The sequence below is a fragment of the Erpetoichthys calabaricus genome, chromosome 18, assembly GCF_900747795.2.
Source record: "Erpetoichthys calabaricus chromosome 18, fErpCal1.3, whole genome shotgun sequence".
NCBI lineage: Eukaryota > Metazoa > Chordata > Cladistia > Polypteriformes > Polypteridae > Erpetoichthys > Erpetoichthys calabaricus.
The window spans coordinates 28282176-28302099 of NC_041411.2; the positions used below are offsets into that span (position 1 = coordinate 28282176).

Sequence of the window (19924 nt, forward strand, 5' to 3'; positions counted from 1 at the left end):
AAAAGAGACGAACGTATCCAAAATCTGCGTCAACCCAATGTTAAAAATAAGGATGGAAAATAAGATGAAGAGCAAACATCCTGAAAGCCAAACAGCACTCAAACAAAAGTAAAACTACAAACCTGCACCTGAAGAAAACTGAACAAATAATGACGTTCAGTGTAAAGAGAGCCCCTGTGAAGCTGAGGACGGGGCATTCTGGAAGATCACCCAATGAGGAGCTTGAGAAGCTGGTCAGACATGAAGATCAAACATTGCTAGTATGCAAAGATAATATAAAACAACATAATAATGCTAATGGGATTCTGTCAACTGTATTGAGTCTGAGTGGTCCGTTTTGTTTTAAGAAATGCCGCTCCCCCAAACGTTGCTGCCCTACGTGACCACCTACTTCACCTAAACGGCAGAGCGGGCCCTGTGCTCAGGTTGTCATCTTTATTTAGGGCTACAGTCAGATCTGCAAGTATTTGGACAGTGACTCCATTTTCATCCTTTTGGCTCTGTACGCCACCACAATGGATTTGAAATGAAGCAATCAAGATGCGATTGAAGTCTAGACTTTCAGCTTTAATTTAAGGGGTCTAACAAAACATTGTACGAGCCATTCAGAAAAGACAGACATTTCTATACATGGTCCACCTATTTTCAGGAGCTGTTAAGAGCCAACAGCATCAACTGCAGGCCACCGAGATCTGTCAGGAAAAAAAGGCATGGAGGTAGCTGAGATACGAGTGGTCCAAGCAAATCAATATGTAACCGCAGGCCACCGTCATCTAACAGGATCAGCCAACTACAAGTTAAACTGCAGCTGGACTTCTGGAAAAATCAGACCTATAGAGAAGGACGTGGCAAGCTGCTGAGATAATAGCACCAGTCACAGATAGAGATCAGTCCAGAGGGTGACCACTATATGAGATTCAACGGGATCAGAGGTGCACGGGTGAAACAGAACACTGTCGAGATCTGACAGGATCCAAATCATGGTGGCAAAGCTGCAGACCACTAACGCACCGGAAAGAGTAAGCTGCGAAAATATTGAAATTGACAGGATCAGCACACAAGATGCCAAAAAAAAGAGAGGGTAAATCTAAATGATAGTTAGAGACTTGGGAAGATCAGACTCTTAAGGGAGAATCCAGTGTGGCAGTGAGTGAATGAGGGCAGGAGGAGGAGGACTGGAGTGCCAAGGAGCACGATGTTCACAATATTAACGGGTTAAACTCCGTCTGCCTCAGCATTCAAAACCAAACTACGTTTCTAATTATTCTGCATTCTTCCAAAGCACATCTCTCTCTGTGTAAAATCCAACGTCTGTCTGTCCGCTTTTCACGAGAGAACTTCTTAACGGATTTAGATCGTTTTTTTGTTTTTTTTCTAGAATTTGCTTGAACATTCCGGTTGATTCTGCGACTTCTCTCATCGTGCTAAGTATCACAGTTCGCTTGCGGCACCGATTTATTCACGCGAATCCCAGAGAGAGGCTGTGGGCCGAGGGGAGGGGCAGTGGGCGGGGCCCTCCTCACTCACGCGCCAGCCTCCGTTCGAGTCGGTCTGCCTCTGGCCACCTTTTGGAAGGTACGTCGCCTCCGCTTAGCTAGCGATTCCTGTTTGCTTATTGATTTTATAAAGTTTCACTACTACGCGGGGGGCCGGCTAGTTTAGGATAAATCTGAAACCTGGTTGTTTCAATGGATCTTACAGACGTTTTTGTTTCGACTGGTCATCTCAACCGTCCTGGTGTGGTTGTCCTGTGATGCGCCACTTTTTGACTTCTGCCCCAAACTGGATTAAGCCGGCTCAAAATGAATGAACGGAGGGAAGGAGGGAGTCTGTCCATTCATCACCAGGCAATGATTCAATGAAACAGATTTTTCTAAATTTCCGTAGCATACATGTATTCCAGTTGGATTAGGTGTTTACGTTCAGAATTTGCACATCTTAAACTAATCCACCTTATTTGGGAATACATCCACATTTTAGCTCTCGAAAATGATTTAGTTAAAAAGATGAAACCGGTTACAAACTCACTATTCTGTCGCAGTTGTAAGAGAGTGTAAACTGGCTTGGTTTAGCGCTGTTGGCAGCCTATAGAGAAGCGTGGAAACATGGCCACGGGTTTAAAGGCGAACATCTTAAAAATCCGCTTTGGTAAATTACAACGCAGTAACATTTCGGACTGGTTTCGCTTTCCTGTGATTTGCGTGGCTAATGTCTCGTGTACAAGGCGCTAATAAAGTAACTTCAGTGATCGGCAAAGTTATTTATATGGGAGGGCAGCAACAGTGTGTGTGAAAGGTGTACTTGTGCATTCTAACACCAGTAGAATAGCTGAAAACTCCAAAATACGAATACAAATGCAGTTTAACATAAGAATCATTATAAGCCACCTGAGAGCCCACCCAAAGGAGCAACAAACTCCAGCTATGCAGTAGCTAACGCGTATCGGTTCAGGATGAATTTGGCCACTGACATGTACTGATGAGTGTTCATTCAACCCTGCGATGTCCCTTCATGTCCCACATGATTCGGGGTACACATCTGGAATCTGACAGGTCCATACTGGCCTACTTTTATAAAATATTGTAATGACTCTGGGTCGCAGGAGACGGAGAAGTGGACTGAACACTCTGGCAACACTGGAAATAGTTGTCTCTTAATAAAAGCCTGAGAGTGTGTGTTTGCGGTTGAAGCCGCCATCGGGCCACTCCATTTGGGCGCCCCCACATCTGCACAGTCACGCCGCCACACTTTCACCGGCACCAAAGCCAGGATCCTACCTGATGCTCGGGATTTATGATCACAGATGTACCATAATGTGCTGAAGCTGCTCCAATATTGAAATGAACTCTGCAGACGTATGTGTCTGCAGCCAACTTTCTTCATCTAACATTGTCGTGCCTAACATACGGATCATCAATGGTAAAGCCCTAGAACGAACTCATTCATTGCAGACGGCATAAAACAAACAGAAGGGCTTGCGTCTCCAAATGAGGCGACTTTGTCCGGTCTGCTTATCCCACGTAGACGTGCAGCTCAGGTCGGGGCGGCGGTCTGCCTGGAGGTGTCAGATCTGAACTGAACATCGCAACAATTGAACGGCCGATGTCCTTCCAGCGGGGCGGCACGGTGGCGCAGCTGCCTCGCAGTTAGGAGACCCGGGTTCGCTCCCTGGGTCCACCCTGCGTGGAGTTTGCATGTTCTCCCCGTGTCTGCGTGGGTTTCCTCCCACAGTCCAAAGACATGCAGGTTAGGCGTATTGGCGATCCTAAATTGTCCCTGGTGTGTGCCCTGTGGTGGGCTGGCACCCTGCCCAGGCTTCCAGCATCTGGCTCTAAAACTGATAACAAATCCGCTCGTATCCTGTTCATTGTTCCTTAATGTCATGTTTGATTGTAACATCAACATTTATAATCCTACACGCAAGCCACACAAATTGTGTTATCGGTTCATGGCTTTCTCCTTCTTCTTCTTTTCTTTTCCTGTTTGTCATTTCTTAAACTAATTGAGAATTTTGACTTCCGTGGATTATTACTGGTTACTTGGCTGACACCCCAATCTAAGGGAATTTACAACATTTGAGATGCAACTGGTTACATTTCTTTTGTTTTTCTGAATTGGAGCCCAGACAGGTGAAGTGACCTGCTTGTGATCACACCGTGTCAGTGGTGGGCTTTGTATCAGCCAGCTCAGAGTCCAAAGCCTTAACCACTACAGTATTAATATTTCATATTCGCTTGTGTTCTGTGTTATTAACGTCAGCTTTGCTTTTACTCTTATTGTGTTCCTTTCAATATTTGTAAAGTGTATTAAGCATGGGAAAGGTACTACATATACATCCAATGTATTATTATTATTATTACTAAGACAGGTAATAGAATACATTTTAAAATATTTGATATCTCTTGCCTTATGTGTACCCTCGGCATTTGTCCGATGCTTTTCTTCAGTATCTTTGTGTGTCTGAACCTCTCTCGATCGTGTTCCTGTAAAGACTCCTTCTCATTTCTGTCATTTTGAGGTACGTTACTCACCTCATGTCCACTTTTTGACTCCCACCAACGGCAGACGAGCCCCCATTACCATTTTTTATTCTTGCAAATACTTCAATATGTTTGAAGGCAGCTCTCAGCGTTTGTAACCTTCCTTGTTAAGCGCTCTCTGTGACGTTTGATTAAGCAACAACAGTGGAAACCAACCAATCAGATTGCTCAGAGGGACTGGACGCGCACACAGATATTTATCATTATTATTTTTTTATGTTGATATTATTAGGCCCGCTGATGACCTTTAGCATGTGACAAGAGAGGCTCTCTGTAAGCGCTTCCCTTCCTTAAGTGTTTTATCACCCGCCCTTCTCCTAGCCTCCCATTGGCTGCTTTCATGGTCCGCTTCTCTAAGTAGCCCCGCCCCTTATGGCAGTCTGCGGCCACCTGAGAAGATTGTAACTCTCAGGTCACGACCAAGGACGTTACAATCTGCTGTGAAACGAAACAGCCACCCAGATTAGTAGTATCAGGGTTCAAAAAAAAAAAAAAAAGGCGACGTCCAGCCTGGGCTGGACTGTCCGTTAGAAATACCCAATATGGATTTTAGTTGTGTCAACTTACAGACGTTAGTTTAAACGCGAGCCCCTAAAACTCTGACATATGAATCATTCGGTAACCGCTACATGGCTCATTCGTCTCTATCTATACACGTCGTGCAGACATTTGCAAGGAAAAAAAAAAACGAAGGAGCTGGCGGAGTCCGTTAGCTGGGGAATCGTTTGCGCCGGCCGATAATCAATGCGATCATTGCCAGTTAATTTGCATGCTTCATTGCAGCTGTCAGCGCGCAGACGCTTTAATAGTCCGCCGCTCGCTCGCTCGCTCGCGTCTCCCTCCCTCTCTCTCTCAGCTCTGCGCTCTCTTCGCTGTCCATATTCTCCTCCTCCGTCCATTTTTCTTCCTCGTTGTTTGTCCCTTTGATGGTCCTCTTCCGTCCGATGGCCTGTTCTCCGCTTTTCCTCTTCTTCTTTTTTCTCAACTTCTGACTTCAATTATCTGTCGTCTGCTCTATGAATGTCCATTAACCTCTTGGCACGTCTCCATTCTGTTTTCCTTATCTGTCGATATGACATACTGCACGTCTTCTGGTCATCTCCTGTTTTTTCTTCTAAACTGCATATTCTCTTTTAGTCTTCGATACTGGCTCCATTTTCTCCTGTCCTATCCGAAAGCTTTGCCTTCTTATTCTCCTCTTGTGTCCACCTGAACTATCGTATCCATTCTGTTCTCTCCTGTCCATTCTTTTCCATTGGCCGGTGACACCTTTTGGATTTCTCTTCCTTTTCTTTATTCGGTTATATTTTGTTCATTTCATACGAAACGTGTGTTTTCTGATCACTCATATTGTCAGTCAAGTCGCCTTGATTAACGGAGTGCGCCAAGTAAAGAATAATGGCAAATAACAAAATGAGCACAGCGCGCCTCTTGCTCCCAGTGTCCGCTGTCGGGACTGTAGCCTTCAATGGCTGACTGTGTGGAGTCTGCATGCTCTCCCCGTGTCTCCCTTGTCTTTCCAGTGCATCTCCACTGACGTGTGTGTTGGGTTGAATGGCGATTACTGGTCGGCCGTGTGTGGGAGTTTGAGTGCGTGGACCCTGCGATGTCTTGGCGCCCTCTCCTGGGCTGTGTCCTGCATTGCGCCCAGCGCTCTCCCGCACCACCCCGACCCTGAAGGTTCAAGAATGTAAGATTGTCTTGTTACTCTTTTATTTTTCGTCTCTGTTGGTCAGGTCCGAAGTCATTTCTCTCAGTCTCATTAGGTCCTCTTAACATTAATTCTCAGATGTTTTTAATAATCGTCCTTCTTTGCCCTCTGTCTTTCTCTCTCTCTCTCTCTCTCTCTCCTCTGTATCTTATTTTTCTATGCGCTTACGCATTTTCTTTTTTTCTAAACGGTTTATTATCATGACATGAAGATAGCGCTGTCACCGCTTCATAAAGACAAGGCTGACTATTGCAGAGGGAGCAGAAATCAAAATTAAATATTTGCAAAACAACACAAGAGTAAATAATAGATGAGGTACACATTTTCATCTTAAAATGAAAAGATGCAATACACCATAATTCTAAAGAATATGCATTAATGTGTATAGATAATCACGCCTGTCTGATCTCCTCCACCTTCCATCATCAAACCCTATAAAAGAAGGTACCTTTAGCAGCTGCGGTTTCCAGCGAAGTATTCTCAGATTGTAATGAATAAACAGCTTATCAAGTCATTATTATTATCAAGTAATTATTATTATTTAATGTCCTTCTTGCAAAACCAGTGCTCGTTAGGGCTAGTACTGTATGAGGTGGCGTACTGGTTAAGGCTTTGGACTTCAAACCCTGAGGTTGTGCGTTCAAATTCCTCTACTTGACACTCTATGACCACGAGCAAGTCACCTCACCTGCCTGGGATCCAACTGATAAAACAAAAGAAAGGTGACCAATTGTAAGTCGCCTTGGATAAAGGAATTAGACAAAAAATAATAACGAGGTGCCGGCATGGCAGCGATTAGCTCTCCTTCCTCGGTTTGACACCTGAAGCCCGGTGGTCGTCAGTACAGGACTCTGCACAGTCTCCCTGTCTGCGTGGGTTGGTTTTCGGTTTTTCTCTCACATTTGAAAGACGCGTGTGTTCGGTGGCCTGGGCTCTGCGTCGGCGCATGCGCGTGTGTCTGCCGCGCTCTTAAAAATAACGGTTCCTTAACGGCACTTTGCTCGGCTGTGTGGTTCCTCGTTGTACTACTGGTATTGCCTGACAAATAACTTGTTTCATTCCAAGGGTGGCGATTGGCATATTGCATTGGTTCTTTTGGGCTTTAAAAAGGCGAAAGCATAAATCTTTAATGTAAAGTTGGATCATAGATAGATAGATAGATAGATAGATAGATAGATAGATAGATAGATAGATAGATAGATAGATAGATAGATAGATAGATGTGAAAGGCACTAAAGGATAGATAGATAGATAGATAGATAGATAGATAGATAGATAGATAGATAGATAGATAGATGTGAAAGGCACTAAAGGATAGATAGATAGATAGATAGATAGATAGATAGATAGATAGATAGATAGATAGATAGATAGATAGATGTGAAAGGCACTAAAGGATAGATAGATAGATAGATAGATAGATAGATAGATAGATAGATAGATAGATAGATAGATAGATAGATAGATAGATAGATAGATAGATAGATAGATGTGAAAGGCACTAAAGGATAGATAGATAGATAGATAGATAGATAGATAGATAGATAGATAGATAGATAGATAGATAGATAGATAGATAGATAGATGTGAAAGGCACTAAAGGATAGATAGATAGATAGATAGATAGATAGATAGATAGATAGATAGATAGATAGATAGATAGATAGATGTGAAAGGCACTAAAGGATAGATAGATAGATAGATAGATAGATAGATAGATAGATAGATAGATAGATAGATAGATAGATAGATAGATAGATGAGAAAGGCACTAAAGGATAGATAGATAGATAGATAGATAGATAGATAGATAGATAGATAGATAGATAGATAGATAGATAGATGTGAAAGGCACTAAAGGATAGATAGATAGATAGATAGATAGATAGATAGATAGATAGATAGATAGATAGATAGATAGATAGATAGATGTGAAAGGCACTAAAGGATAGATAGATAGATAGATAGATAGATAGATAGATAGATAGATAGATAGATAGATAGATAGATAGATGTGAAAGGCACTAAAGGATAGATAGATAGATAGATAGATAGATAGATAGATAGATAGATAGATAGATAGATGTGAAAGGCACTAAAGGATAGATAGATAGATAGATAGATAGATAGATAGATAGATAGATAGATAGATAGATAGATAGATAGATAGATAGATAGATGTGAAAGGCACTAAAGGATAGATAGATAGATAGATAGATAGATAGATAGATAGATAGATAGATAGATAGATAGATAGATAGATAGATAGATGTGAAAGGCACTAAAGGATAGATAGATAGATAGATAGATAGATAGATAGATAGATAGATAGATAGATAGATAGATAGATAGATAGATGTGAAAGGCACTAAAGGATAGATAGATAGATAGATAGATACTTTATTAATCCCAAGGGGAAATTCACACTAATAGATATATAAAAGTACCATTCGATTATCTATCTATCCATATTATTATTATATTATATTATTATATTATATTTATTATTATATATTATATTATATTAATGCTAAACCGGATGGACGCAGGGACATCCGGCCATGGGCCGTAGCCGCAAAAAGACGTACTGCGCAGGCGCCCCAAGAAATGAGGCTCCGCGAGAATAGATCAGGAAAATCTGAACTTGGTCCGTGTTACATGCAGCAAGGGTTCTTTAAAATCAGGAACCCACTGCACGTTTACACATCTGTCCATCCATCCATCCATTATCCAAGCCGCTGAATCCGAACACAGGGTCACGGGGGTCTGCTGGAGCCGATCCCAGCCAACACAGGGCACAAGGCAGGAACCAATCCCGGGCAGGGTGCCAACCCACCGCAGCGTTTACACATCAACTCGTTGTTATTTATAATTCCTGTTACAGATCTAAATAAATAAAAGGTTCTTTCTGGAATCTTCGTAATGATGGTTTTAAAGTGTGTGGGAGGACCCTGCGAAGGTACTGCGCCCGTTCCTGCCATTCCGGCAAACCCACTTGACCTAATTGGATTAGGCGGCCCCTATGAAAAGGGGCTATATATGTTGGTTCATTTAGTGCACTATATCTAAGCATAATCTAGTGAAAAATCGTAATTAAGACTCGTGTGTATTTATTCGTTTATTTTCTGATCCCTCACACGGTCATGAGGAGGAATACGGTAGCAGTCCATGCTATAGCACACTCCCAGTTCTGAGCAGTAAATTAATGGTATGGTGGCGCAGCGAGTAGCGGTTATTAATGGTACTTCTTACGCCTTCGGGATATTGGAAGACACGAATTAACATCCATAGAGCCGGCATCTGCTCGTACCGCCCCACATCATGTAATTTGTGGTATTCACTCCTCAGTGTCCGGTCTCGGCTCGTTTCTCCCCCCTTTTTTCTCTCTTGCTCTGCTCTGCCGACTGCTGCTCTCTTTCTCTGTCCACTTTAATCTTTCTGGTCACATCTTGTGTCCGTGCCTGCTCTCCCCCATTCTTCTGTATTCTCGCTTTTATTATCTTCTGTTCTCTCTCTCTCTCTCTCTGTCCTGTTCTCCTGCCGCTCCTTTCCTTCATTTTCACCACCCCAGCCCCTCTCCCTCGCCCCTCATCGCCGCCTCATCTCCATCTCATTTCGGTTCAGCCACTCAGGTGTCCCCATGCGCTGATGTAGAAATGGCTGGAAGGCGAGCGCCCCGGCCTCTCGGCCCCTCCTGCGACGAAGCGTCTGAAAGCCCCGACTGCGCGGTCCCCGACGGCAGCCTCCCAGAAGAGAGCTCTCGTCTCGCTGACCAAACCAAGCATGATGGGAATGTAAACGCTATTAGGCAAAGCCATCAAAATGTCACATTCGTTTCCCCCTCCTAAAGACGTCTAAATAAAGCTTGTCGCTGATCCACGAGCGGCTTGTGATTCAGCACAAGTCGTTTAACCACACTTGGTCCGAATTGGGCATTAAAACACCTCGACACCCACCCAGCCCACTCCTAAAACCCTGTAATGACCGGCCGCCATAGAATACTTTTTATTAATCAAAGTCCATCTTTGTCTTGCTTGGGTGAATGCAAGAACGGAGGTCATTTGAACCCTAGATGGAGGGCTGAAACTGGAAAGTCGACTAGCGACCCGGTAAGAGGCAGCCGTGTGTGACGGCAGGCGGGAGAGCGAGCGAGTGAGCGAGCACGCGAGAGCGCGCGCGAGCCACAGGCCGACGAAGAGCGGGTATAAAGCGTCTTTGCTGCCATCTGCTGGTCAACATTGGGTATGACGCGCTGAATCTTAGTGAAATGTATGATTTGTAAAATAAGAAACATGTGAAACGCACTCCGCCCTGCTTTAAATCGGTGATGTTCACTGAATGTCAAGAGCCTCAGGTTTACAAAGCTTATATACAGTGGGTTGGGGTGATGAAATATCTGATATTCAGAGTGGCCACGGAAGAAATCTGCAACCACAATTTAAAAAATAAGGGTTCTTTAATGGCACTATATGGTTCTTTACTGGGTTGTGTGAGTTCCTCATAGAAATACTGCTTGGCAAAGCACCATTCCATTCTGGGGAGGGTTCTCTGTGTATCAAGTTGGTGCTTTGTGCTTTGAAAAACTTACAAATATTTTAACATTTTGAATATATGGTAGGCTGCAGGACACTAGCAGATTAAGAAAGTCTGCGGTTAGCCTGTGTTACTGGACTTATGCAGCAAGAGTCCTTTTAAAATCATGAACTGTTGGCATTTCACAAATCTGATACCATCTATCAGTGGTTATTCACTCAATGCAGCCCCTTAATTAAGTAAATAAATAATTCTGGAACCTTCCTGTGGCATCGCTCTGAAGGACCACTCGGGTGCCGTTATTTGTAGGAGTGCACTGCGGCCTTCTGTATTGAGGTGCAGGCCTACTGGTTTTTTTTACTTTCTCGTATACCTAGTATGGAGAAAAAATATCGTGAAACACTTCGACCTCAAGATTGTGATGAATCTTGACATGTTAGACCTTCCCGAGTCCGAAAATATCATTTTTGAAATGATGTCTGTGTGTAAACACGATAACTCGAAAACACTCGAGATTTTCTACACCTGCTTTATATCAAAAATAAGGAATTCTATCAACTTTTGGGCCACTTCGGCTAACGGAAGTGATACTTTAACTGAATACTTTTGCGAATTTTCAAGTAAACTACGGTTATAATTACAGATCGATGATTCAAATTTTGTATAGATATTTATAATGATAAAAAGCAAACAGATATGAAATTTCAGACAAATTACTCAAACGGAAGTAGTGTTTTATTTAAACAACCATCTGAATTTTTTGTATTATAGAAATATACAGTAGATGTGTACAAGATATTAAAAACTGTATTCAATATAACACATATTCTTTCAATAACTATTATTAATTTTAATTTATACATCATTAGTTTAACAATAACGTGTCAACATTGAACATGTAATGGGAACAATAAGCTGCTACGTCCTCATTGTGTTCCCGGCAATACATATACATTTTATATTTTTTATTATTTCCACCATCATTATCATAATTAATGTAGCTAAATACAGTTTCACCTATAGCAATTTATTGCAACAAATATTATATAATACTAACACTTTTTCTGTGTCTTTAGGTGACTATAACTCTTTTTACTTTGCATGTAATCGAGGTAATGCGTAGGCAATCATGAAAAAATTCCACCACCGTTTTTGACCCCCTAAGTGTGAAAATATAATTTTAATATAAAGTTTGATTATAAATAGAGATAAATAATTGTGTATCGATATTATCAATTAGTTATGATGAGAAGCAAAGAGATATTTGAGAAATATTGTACAACTGGAAGTAGTTCTGACGACCTTTTCCTCGATCTCAGTATACAAACAAGTCGAGGGGAGCGCACTCCTGATTTGTACAATTTGTTGAATAAAACTCATAATATTTAAATTGTGTGAGTTTTACGATTATCACAGGATTATTTAGATAAGATTTTAAATAAATAAATAAACAAGCAAAGCCAGTGGTGGGACCCCAGGTGCCTTTTTGGACAGAAGGACTGTCCAGGGAGCACATGATGAGGACTCACAGTATGACTTTAGTTTTTTTAATTAGAGAGGATGTTGGGATGCATGCAAATTAATCAGAGATATGCAAATGCAATAGCAAATACTAGGATAGTGTAATAATTAGTAGATTGCATACGTTTATAAGCTCAGATAACCTAACCAGTGTCTGTATGCTTTTAAGAAGGTATGAAGGTAAGGGCTTGAGATGTTTAAGTTGAGCAGCTGTTTTGCTTGGTAGAGTCCCGTATTACTTTACTTTTTCGTTTTGTATTCTTTGTTGTGTAGACTTTACCAGAATGCCTCAAATCGTAAAGACGTACCACCGTTTATAAGGTACTGTACTTTATAACTTCTCCCCACCTTCCCTTCTACTTCTATAACCTCAGGCAATTACGTAGAGTAAAAGACAAGCAGGAGTTAAGTTACAACTTTAAACAATGTATTATTGAAAATATTTATAAAATCATAACAATAAGAAAAGTATGTTGGCAACCATACAACCTGATCAATGCTAGATGTGCATCTTCAGGCGGCACACACAGACTTGTAGTTACTCAAACGTCTCTGGTCAAGTCGTCATTTCTAGTCAGCTTTCTGCAGGAGAAGGCCGCATGCCTGTCTCAATATGGCTGCCGAGCTGTGTCCCTCAGTGTGTTGTCTGTATGGCCATGGTGCGTATGAGATAGAGACAGAGGGGGGTAAAGCGACCACATTTACAGATTCTCTGTCCAAATCCTTACACCAATAGGGCGTTGTGGTACAGAATGGCCTCTGATTCAAAACCAATCCCCAACAGCCAACTTTAGACCAATAGAATTCTGGTACATCTCACCCCCGAGTTGCTACGTTAATGGCTTTGAGGACGACTTTTAGACTCTCACTCCAAACACAGTTGCAGAGTCTGATGCTCCCTACACAATGCCTTTTAACATCTGCCCTGAAGACCATTTGTTGAGCAGAAGCTTGCCAGCTACCGTAGGTTTATGGCTTTCCTATTTGGGGAGACCAACTCGGTTTGAGGGACTCCCTCACAACCCTACAATAAAATTCACATCCTGAGTCAGTCCTCAAGAATCAGGGGGGATTGTTTAGTTAGACATGAACGCATTGCTGTTCTCCTCAATGAAATCCTGAAACACTCACATCACATTTGCTTTGTTTGACTTACAAATCAAGACATACCAAATATTTATCAGCTTATATGCAAAATGTCACGCCACAGCAGCAGTTATTCTATGTCACTAAAAGTAGCTTCGCTGACAAGTAACAAGACCACTGGAAAAGATCAGTTGTCCAATTTCGGCTGATTCAGCTGTTGCTGAATCTTTTATAATTAGATACCAAGGATCACTATAAAGGAGAAGATTAAGAAATACTTTTAGAGACATCAAGATGAACACCAATATCGACATCTTCATCAGGCTAACCAAACGGAAAAGCATCCCGTCTGGCCTAACAGGAAGACAATGGTGAAGTGTCTTGCACTTTTAAAGGAAGACCTTATGTGGATTAAGAAGATAAAGATGTCCAACAGCTTAAACATCAAGTAAGCTATCTGGCAGGAAGCTTGTTGATGGACTTTGATTTGAATGTTCAGGTTGTACATTTGCTTCTGTTTTGAGTTCTAGTATTTGATAGGCCTGGTTTCTCCACAAATAAGCGCAAGTTTAGATTAAAATAAAGACTGGGTACTATCCTACTGAGGCTGTCTTCTGGTTTACTGACACTAACAGTTACCAGAGAGTCGGAGAGACTATAGGGTGACAAACTGAGATACTTATCCAGGTTCTGTAGGATCCTAACACAGGTCAGAAGTGTTAAAACGGTTCAGTAAAATGATAAGCGGTGCTCGTTCAGGTTAAATCCATTCAGAGGTCGTGAACTGGAAGCAGATGGTGGTCTGTGGTCCTGGCAGGAGAAGGCCCCTGGCCATTGTTAAGGTAGTTAGTTAGTGGGAATCTTTTCAAGTCACCAGTCCTCAGTAGGAACAGTAGGGGAGCGGAGTACAAGATGGGTCTGAACAATGTGAAGCCTACCTTGTTAAGAGGTCAGTACTGAGGGGTGTACATGTAAAACTGGGTTAGTAACCTCGAGAACGTTATTTAGGCATTTCTTGGATTAACTTGTCCAGCAATACATAAGACCCTTAGGATGCTAAAGTGGCTTTCGTGAACACTTTCACAGTAAAACACCTTCTAAAACCTGTCCTGGCCACAAGTGGTGCACTGTAGCTTGGTTTTCATTGTAATTTTACAACACGGTACAATAAAATCTCATTACTTTTTTACTGGAGGTTGCAGATTTATCATTGATACTCTATTAACAAAACATTCAGGTGACCACCCAGTGGCGAATGAGACAGTTGCATTCAGATTTCATTTTTAATCTCGCATTAGTCAAATTCATCAAAACAAAGCAAAGAGCATCTAGCAATTTGTGGGCAGCTACCTCAATGCTTAAAATAAGCGAGTACACATCGGACAGGCTTTGTGTCACACATACAGTAGATGTCTGCATCTTTGTTGATGGACATGTCCTTAATTTGTTACGTGTTACTAAAGATCTACCTGCCAGGTCTCCTTGCAGCAAGCTGGTGGACAAACTCTAAAACATCCTTAGTAGAATCAGCTTCCAGAATTTCATCAACCCATCTGACAGACATATCAAGAGCTGGGACAGGACAGGTGGTTCATCAGACTTTCCCCTGGGCATTCTCCACATACGTATGTTCTTCAAGTTCACTGAAACAAAAAACAAAAATGTTCTTGTCATTATCCATCATTTCTGGGCACTTGAAAACATTAACTGGTTACACAGTCGCTCAACTTGAGCAGGAAGGACCTGGACAGCTCTTTAGAAATCAAGTGTCCAGAACATGACGATTGGTATTTATGGGAAGCAAAGTGACTTCTTGTGTTGTCCCTCACTTCTCATTATGGCTTATCGGTCGGTGTCGGGCCCTACCACATGGCAGGGGTGTCTCCAGTGTATATGGCGTCAGTATATGGGCCTACTTGGGTCATTCAGACATTATAAGTATTATGTGTGCTGGCCAATGGCAAAACATCTCTGTTAGGGCCATTAAGATTCTACAATATAACCCAAAGAGTGAAGATGCCCATCACGTTTTATAGCTATCATATATGGATCTGAGTTTCTCACCTTTTTATGTTTCTGTGGATTATTGCTGATGATCTCTTGATGTTTCTGGATCTCATGTTAGGCAATGTCACTGACTCTGCAGTTATTATTGTAGTTGCTTGTAATAACTTACCCCCACTTCCCGCCTCACCCTCCATTTTTGGCAACCTGCTATTCTAAGCCGTGCTATTAAAAGCCTACAGGACTGAGATAAGCAAACTTGTGTTGTCAACCCCAACAAGGCAATGGCATCAGCTTCAATGGCAGGTCCAATTCAGTCTCCGTCACACGTGCTGTGGGTGTCGTTATGTGGCACAGCTGTATGGCTTTGGACTCGATGACAGACACACTTTAGTTTTCAGTATTAAATAGTCAGCAGAATTAAAACTAAATGAGGCTAAAGGACACCACGATGCACAAACTGCAGGGTCCTGCCACTTCCAACAGTGCAGATTAACACACTGAAGTAGCAAGTGGGCTTCATCAAACCGAGAAACACATTTAAGAGCCAGTCCTGACCTGGCAAATTCCCCCTCATTCTCTTCTAAATGCTGCTGGGACGCAAGTAAGGCGAGAAACATTAAATGGTACTTAGATTCACATTAATGTGCGTAAATCAGAAGGTGGTTAGCCCTCTGCACTTAGTGCTTTAAGGCGCCACAGAGCATTTACGGCAGCCATGTATGCTGATTCTCCCTTCTAAGTAGCTGTACCCAGGCCACCATACCAGGACACATCACTGGGCCCACAGCAATGCCACTGGTCAGCAAGTTCTTTTCAAATGGATGCTATTGAACTGTGAAATGCACATACCCTGCAGGCAAGACAAGCACTGCGACCTTTCATTTTCAATCCCGGTGTTGGCACTCGGCAAGACTCGGCTTCGCTATCCCAGCAGATAACGTGATTGAATAAAGGTTAAGATACACAGTGACATTTTCATTCTTCATTTGACAACTCTTTTTTTTTCCCCATCGAGACGTTCTGTTGCTACAAATTATAGGGAGATGGAGGCTGGCACCAGCCCACTGGCTCATTGAAAGAGGGGATGCTGCCCTCTTGTGTTCGGCCTGAGTGACTGCTGCAAGGCGCAGGCTGTGGAGAGGTCAGGCGAATTGTTCACAAGGGCACACAAGATCTGTTCTTTCTTAAGCAACCATTAACAGAAGAAAGCACGGCAGGAGCAGAGTTTTTAATGGTCGCACCGACTACATATAATAGGCTGGAAAAACCTTCCTGGAGTGCAGAACAGTCAACTTTGTGAACAGATAGAGGAAAAAAAATACAAAGAGACATTGCTGCAGGGCAAATAAGTGTCTCACGTCTCCACTTACACTTTCACAGAGGCACTGATGACACCACGGACACTTGTGGGCTTCTTCTGTAGTAGGAAACTCAGTCCACGAAAGCCACCTTTCACTGCAGTTCTGATTAGATTTGGGAATCAACATCTGCCTAATTCTACAATGTACAGTATTTAAATACGTACTAGAAGCACCCGGACCTCTGGTCCTCCCAAGATCAAGAATGCTGTAAGAGAAGTTTGTGAGTAGCACCAGGCTGTCGTGCCGCATGTGCTTTTTGACAGTTTGCTCCATGCTCAGCAGACGTCACAGCTCTTCCTTTTCTTACTCCCATGTCACCTTCTTGATTGGTTTTCTTATGCTGGTTGCCATGACATGAATGCCCCCCCCACCACCACCACCCCGATAACCGCCAGTCCCAGTCATTCGCAAGTAATCACATGCCATACAGACAAAACCCTTAGCATTACAGCCAGAAATATAGATATATATTCTTCTCAAAAATTAAGGAAGCACTTAATCATGACAGCCTAACACCAAGCCAGTTAAGCTTCAGTGATATCAGTCTGTCAAGTTAGGAAGCTCAAGCGATTGTGAGTCAACTTCACCTGCTTTGGTGCAAATGAAAATGACAAGAGGTACACTGGAGAGACAACAGCATGATGACTCCCAAAATGAGGTGGTAGGTGGTGGCCAGAAATATTTGCTCTCTCCTCATCCTTCCTGATGGACTCTTCTCTAGTTTTGTGTTTTGCTAGTGTCCTTGTTGTGGTAGAATGAGGCGTTACCTACAGTCGATTCAGGTTGCACAGGTAGCCCCGCTCCACCAGGATGGCACATCCATACGTGTCGTCACAAGTAGGTTTGCTGTGTCTACCAGCACAGTCTCAGGAGCATGGAGGAGATACCAGGAGATGGGCCATAGAAGGGCATCAACCCACCAGCAGTACCGATGCTCCTTCATGTCAGGAGGAACAGGATGAGCATTGCCAAAGCCTTACAAAATTACCTCCAACTGGCCACTAGTGTGGATGCTTGTGACCAAACAGTCAGAAACAGACTCCATGAAGATGATCTCCAGTGGGACCTGTGCTCACAGCGTATCACCGTGCAGCTTGATTGGCATTGGCAGCTCCATCATTGGCACCCTGTTTGCACTGAGCACATGTGACAGACATGAAAGAGTCTGGAGACACCATGGTGAACATTACGCAGCCTGCAACATCACCCAGCATGACCAGTTTGGTGGTGGGTCAGTGATGGTCTATGGGAGCAGCAGATCCTTGGAGGGCCAGAGGGTGTAGGCAGTTCCTGGATGATGAAGGTATTGGTGCCATCGATCAGCCTGCATGTTCCCCAGTCCTGAATCCAACTGAGAACCTCTGGGACGTTGTGTATCGGTGCACCTGATGTGCCACCAACTAGCACTAGAGACTGTAGAGGTGCTCACTGAGGCCCCAATTCAGGTCTGGGTGGAGATCCCCCAGGACACCATCCGCCGTGTCATGTTGAGACATTACTGGGAGTCCATACAGGCACGTGAGGGCCATACACACTACAGAGTCACATTAGGAGCTTCTACTGACCATTGTTACATCATTTTGTTCTCATTGAATTCCACTTAAATGTTTTGTTCGAGATGTGATGTGTGTTTAAAGTGTTCTCTTAATTTTCCGATAGATAGATAGATAGATAGATAGATAGATAGATAGATAGATAGATAGATAGATAGATAGATAGATAGATAGATAGATAGATAGAGATAGATTTAGCGTAGTCGGCAGGATTACATAGATAGATATTCTTACACATACAAAAGCCTAGCAAGTGATTTTTTTTAAATAAATTGTAAGTATCAATGACTGATACTAATAAACACTTTGTCGCGTCAACGTTTGGACATCAGAGATTCAGTGCTTTACATGACTCAAACACATCAGCAATCTCAGCCACACAAAAAACAATTTAGTGATGCTCTGATTGATCAGCCACCACGGCAAAAGACTCAATCAGTGATCAATAAATTGGCCAATCATTGTTTTTTTCTAGCCTCTGCTTTTCTAAGTTTAACGATACTTTACATGTAGTGTTGTTCTTTTACACGAGAGACATTACAGTAGTTGAGCTAGTGGACATTTTCTTTGTTTTTCTGGCTACAAACATCCTGTAAACAGACAGCAACCTGACAGACTTTAGCAGAGAGAGAGAGAGAAGACCACAATATTATCCTTTACATTAAAGAGCAATAAACTGAGAAAAAGAAATCCGAGAAGATTTCCTGCGCAGTCACACAAATGGCAAGAAAAGTAACAATCAATTCAGACCTTTGAATTGGGTCCTTTATTTCAAATGGACAAGTTTGGACGTCCAGCAGCTCACACGTTCAATCAGAAAGAGAAGAGATGAAGAAGAATTTGAAATTGCTGCTAAGTAAACAATAGGCTCGCTCACTTAAAAGTAAAATTTGTCCGTTTTACTTGTAAATTTGTGAAGCATGTTAATATTTGATAGATTTGACAGATTTAAGGGTTTGTACCTCATAATCCATATTTATAATTACACTTCAAAAATTAGAAATGTCTAGCTGGTAAAACAATACAGTATAAATATAGTAAATGTGTGTACTTTAAAAGGCAAAAAAGCTGTACTGAAATTAATTAAAATGATTAAAACCTAAAAGTGCATGTGCATTTACATTTAAGCAGTTTACATCAATTAGTTTAATCAATGTGTGAGAATATATTTTTCTTTGCTAGAAAAATGGTGAAAACTAGTTTTTTTTTGTTTAATTAAGCTTTGCCTCGGATAAGTACATTACAGAAGAAATTAAACAATATGACAGCTTGTAATTATGAGAAGCAACACATTTTCTTTTATGTCATATACTGCATATTATAAATACTTTCTCTACATATTTTATTAGTTAACAAAAGTATATATTTTAAGAGAATTGTATTTAATTTAGCATGTTTATGGTCTCTGAACAATAAGCCTACAACATTTAATTTTGTTAATAAAAACCCACTGTGGTCTATAGTTCAATCCTAAAAATACCAAAGTTAACAGTTTAATGTAAACCATAAGGCTTATGCAGAGCTGGTCGTTCAGAAGCTTAGTGTAAAGTTTAAAGGGATAAAAGGAAAAGGGGAAAACAAATTTGAATCCGCCAATTCAATAACATGAAATCATTGATCGGCATCAGCCCACAAAAAAACTGATTGGAGCATCCATAATAACGGATTTGTTAAGAGCAAAAGAAAATCAGAAATCATACAAAACAAAACAAAAAAAATCAAATCAAAAGGTTACGGTGCAGGGGTTCTCTCTTCCGATCATCAGATACGACGACAATGGGAGGAAGAGTGCTTACTCGGTCTGAAGGGCTAAAGAGGCACACCAGTACGGTTCGACTGGCCGTCTTTCTTTGCTAATGATCGTTCACAATAAGTGAACTGTGCTGCACAGTCACAACTGAGCGTTGTTAGTTCCAATAATCAATCTGTGGTTTTCCAGTCCTGCTTCACAGCAACTGGGCCACACACTGAGCTGAATGTTAACGTTTGGTATTTAAATCTCTGCATCCCTCTCCCATTACAAGAACCTATAAAAATCATTTGTGTAACTGCCTCACTTCAGATCTTCCAGAATTTGAGCATTTATAAAATAAAATGACCAAATAGCAATTGA

General features: G+C 41.9%; 1 long non-coding RNA gene across 1 annotated transcript in view; it reads right to left on the minus strand.

Moving 5' to 3' along the window:
- LOC127526239 (uncharacterized) overlaps positions 1–14638 on the minus strand; it is a 28324-nt gene extending 13686 nt beyond the window's left edge. The window contains exon 1 of the long non-coding RNA XR_007933882.1: positions 14360–14638. This is a non-coding gene — a long non-coding RNA (uncharacterized LOC127526239). The remainder of the gene's footprint in view (positions 1–14359) is intronic.
- Between the last annotated feature and the right edge of the window lie 5286 nt (positions 14639–19924).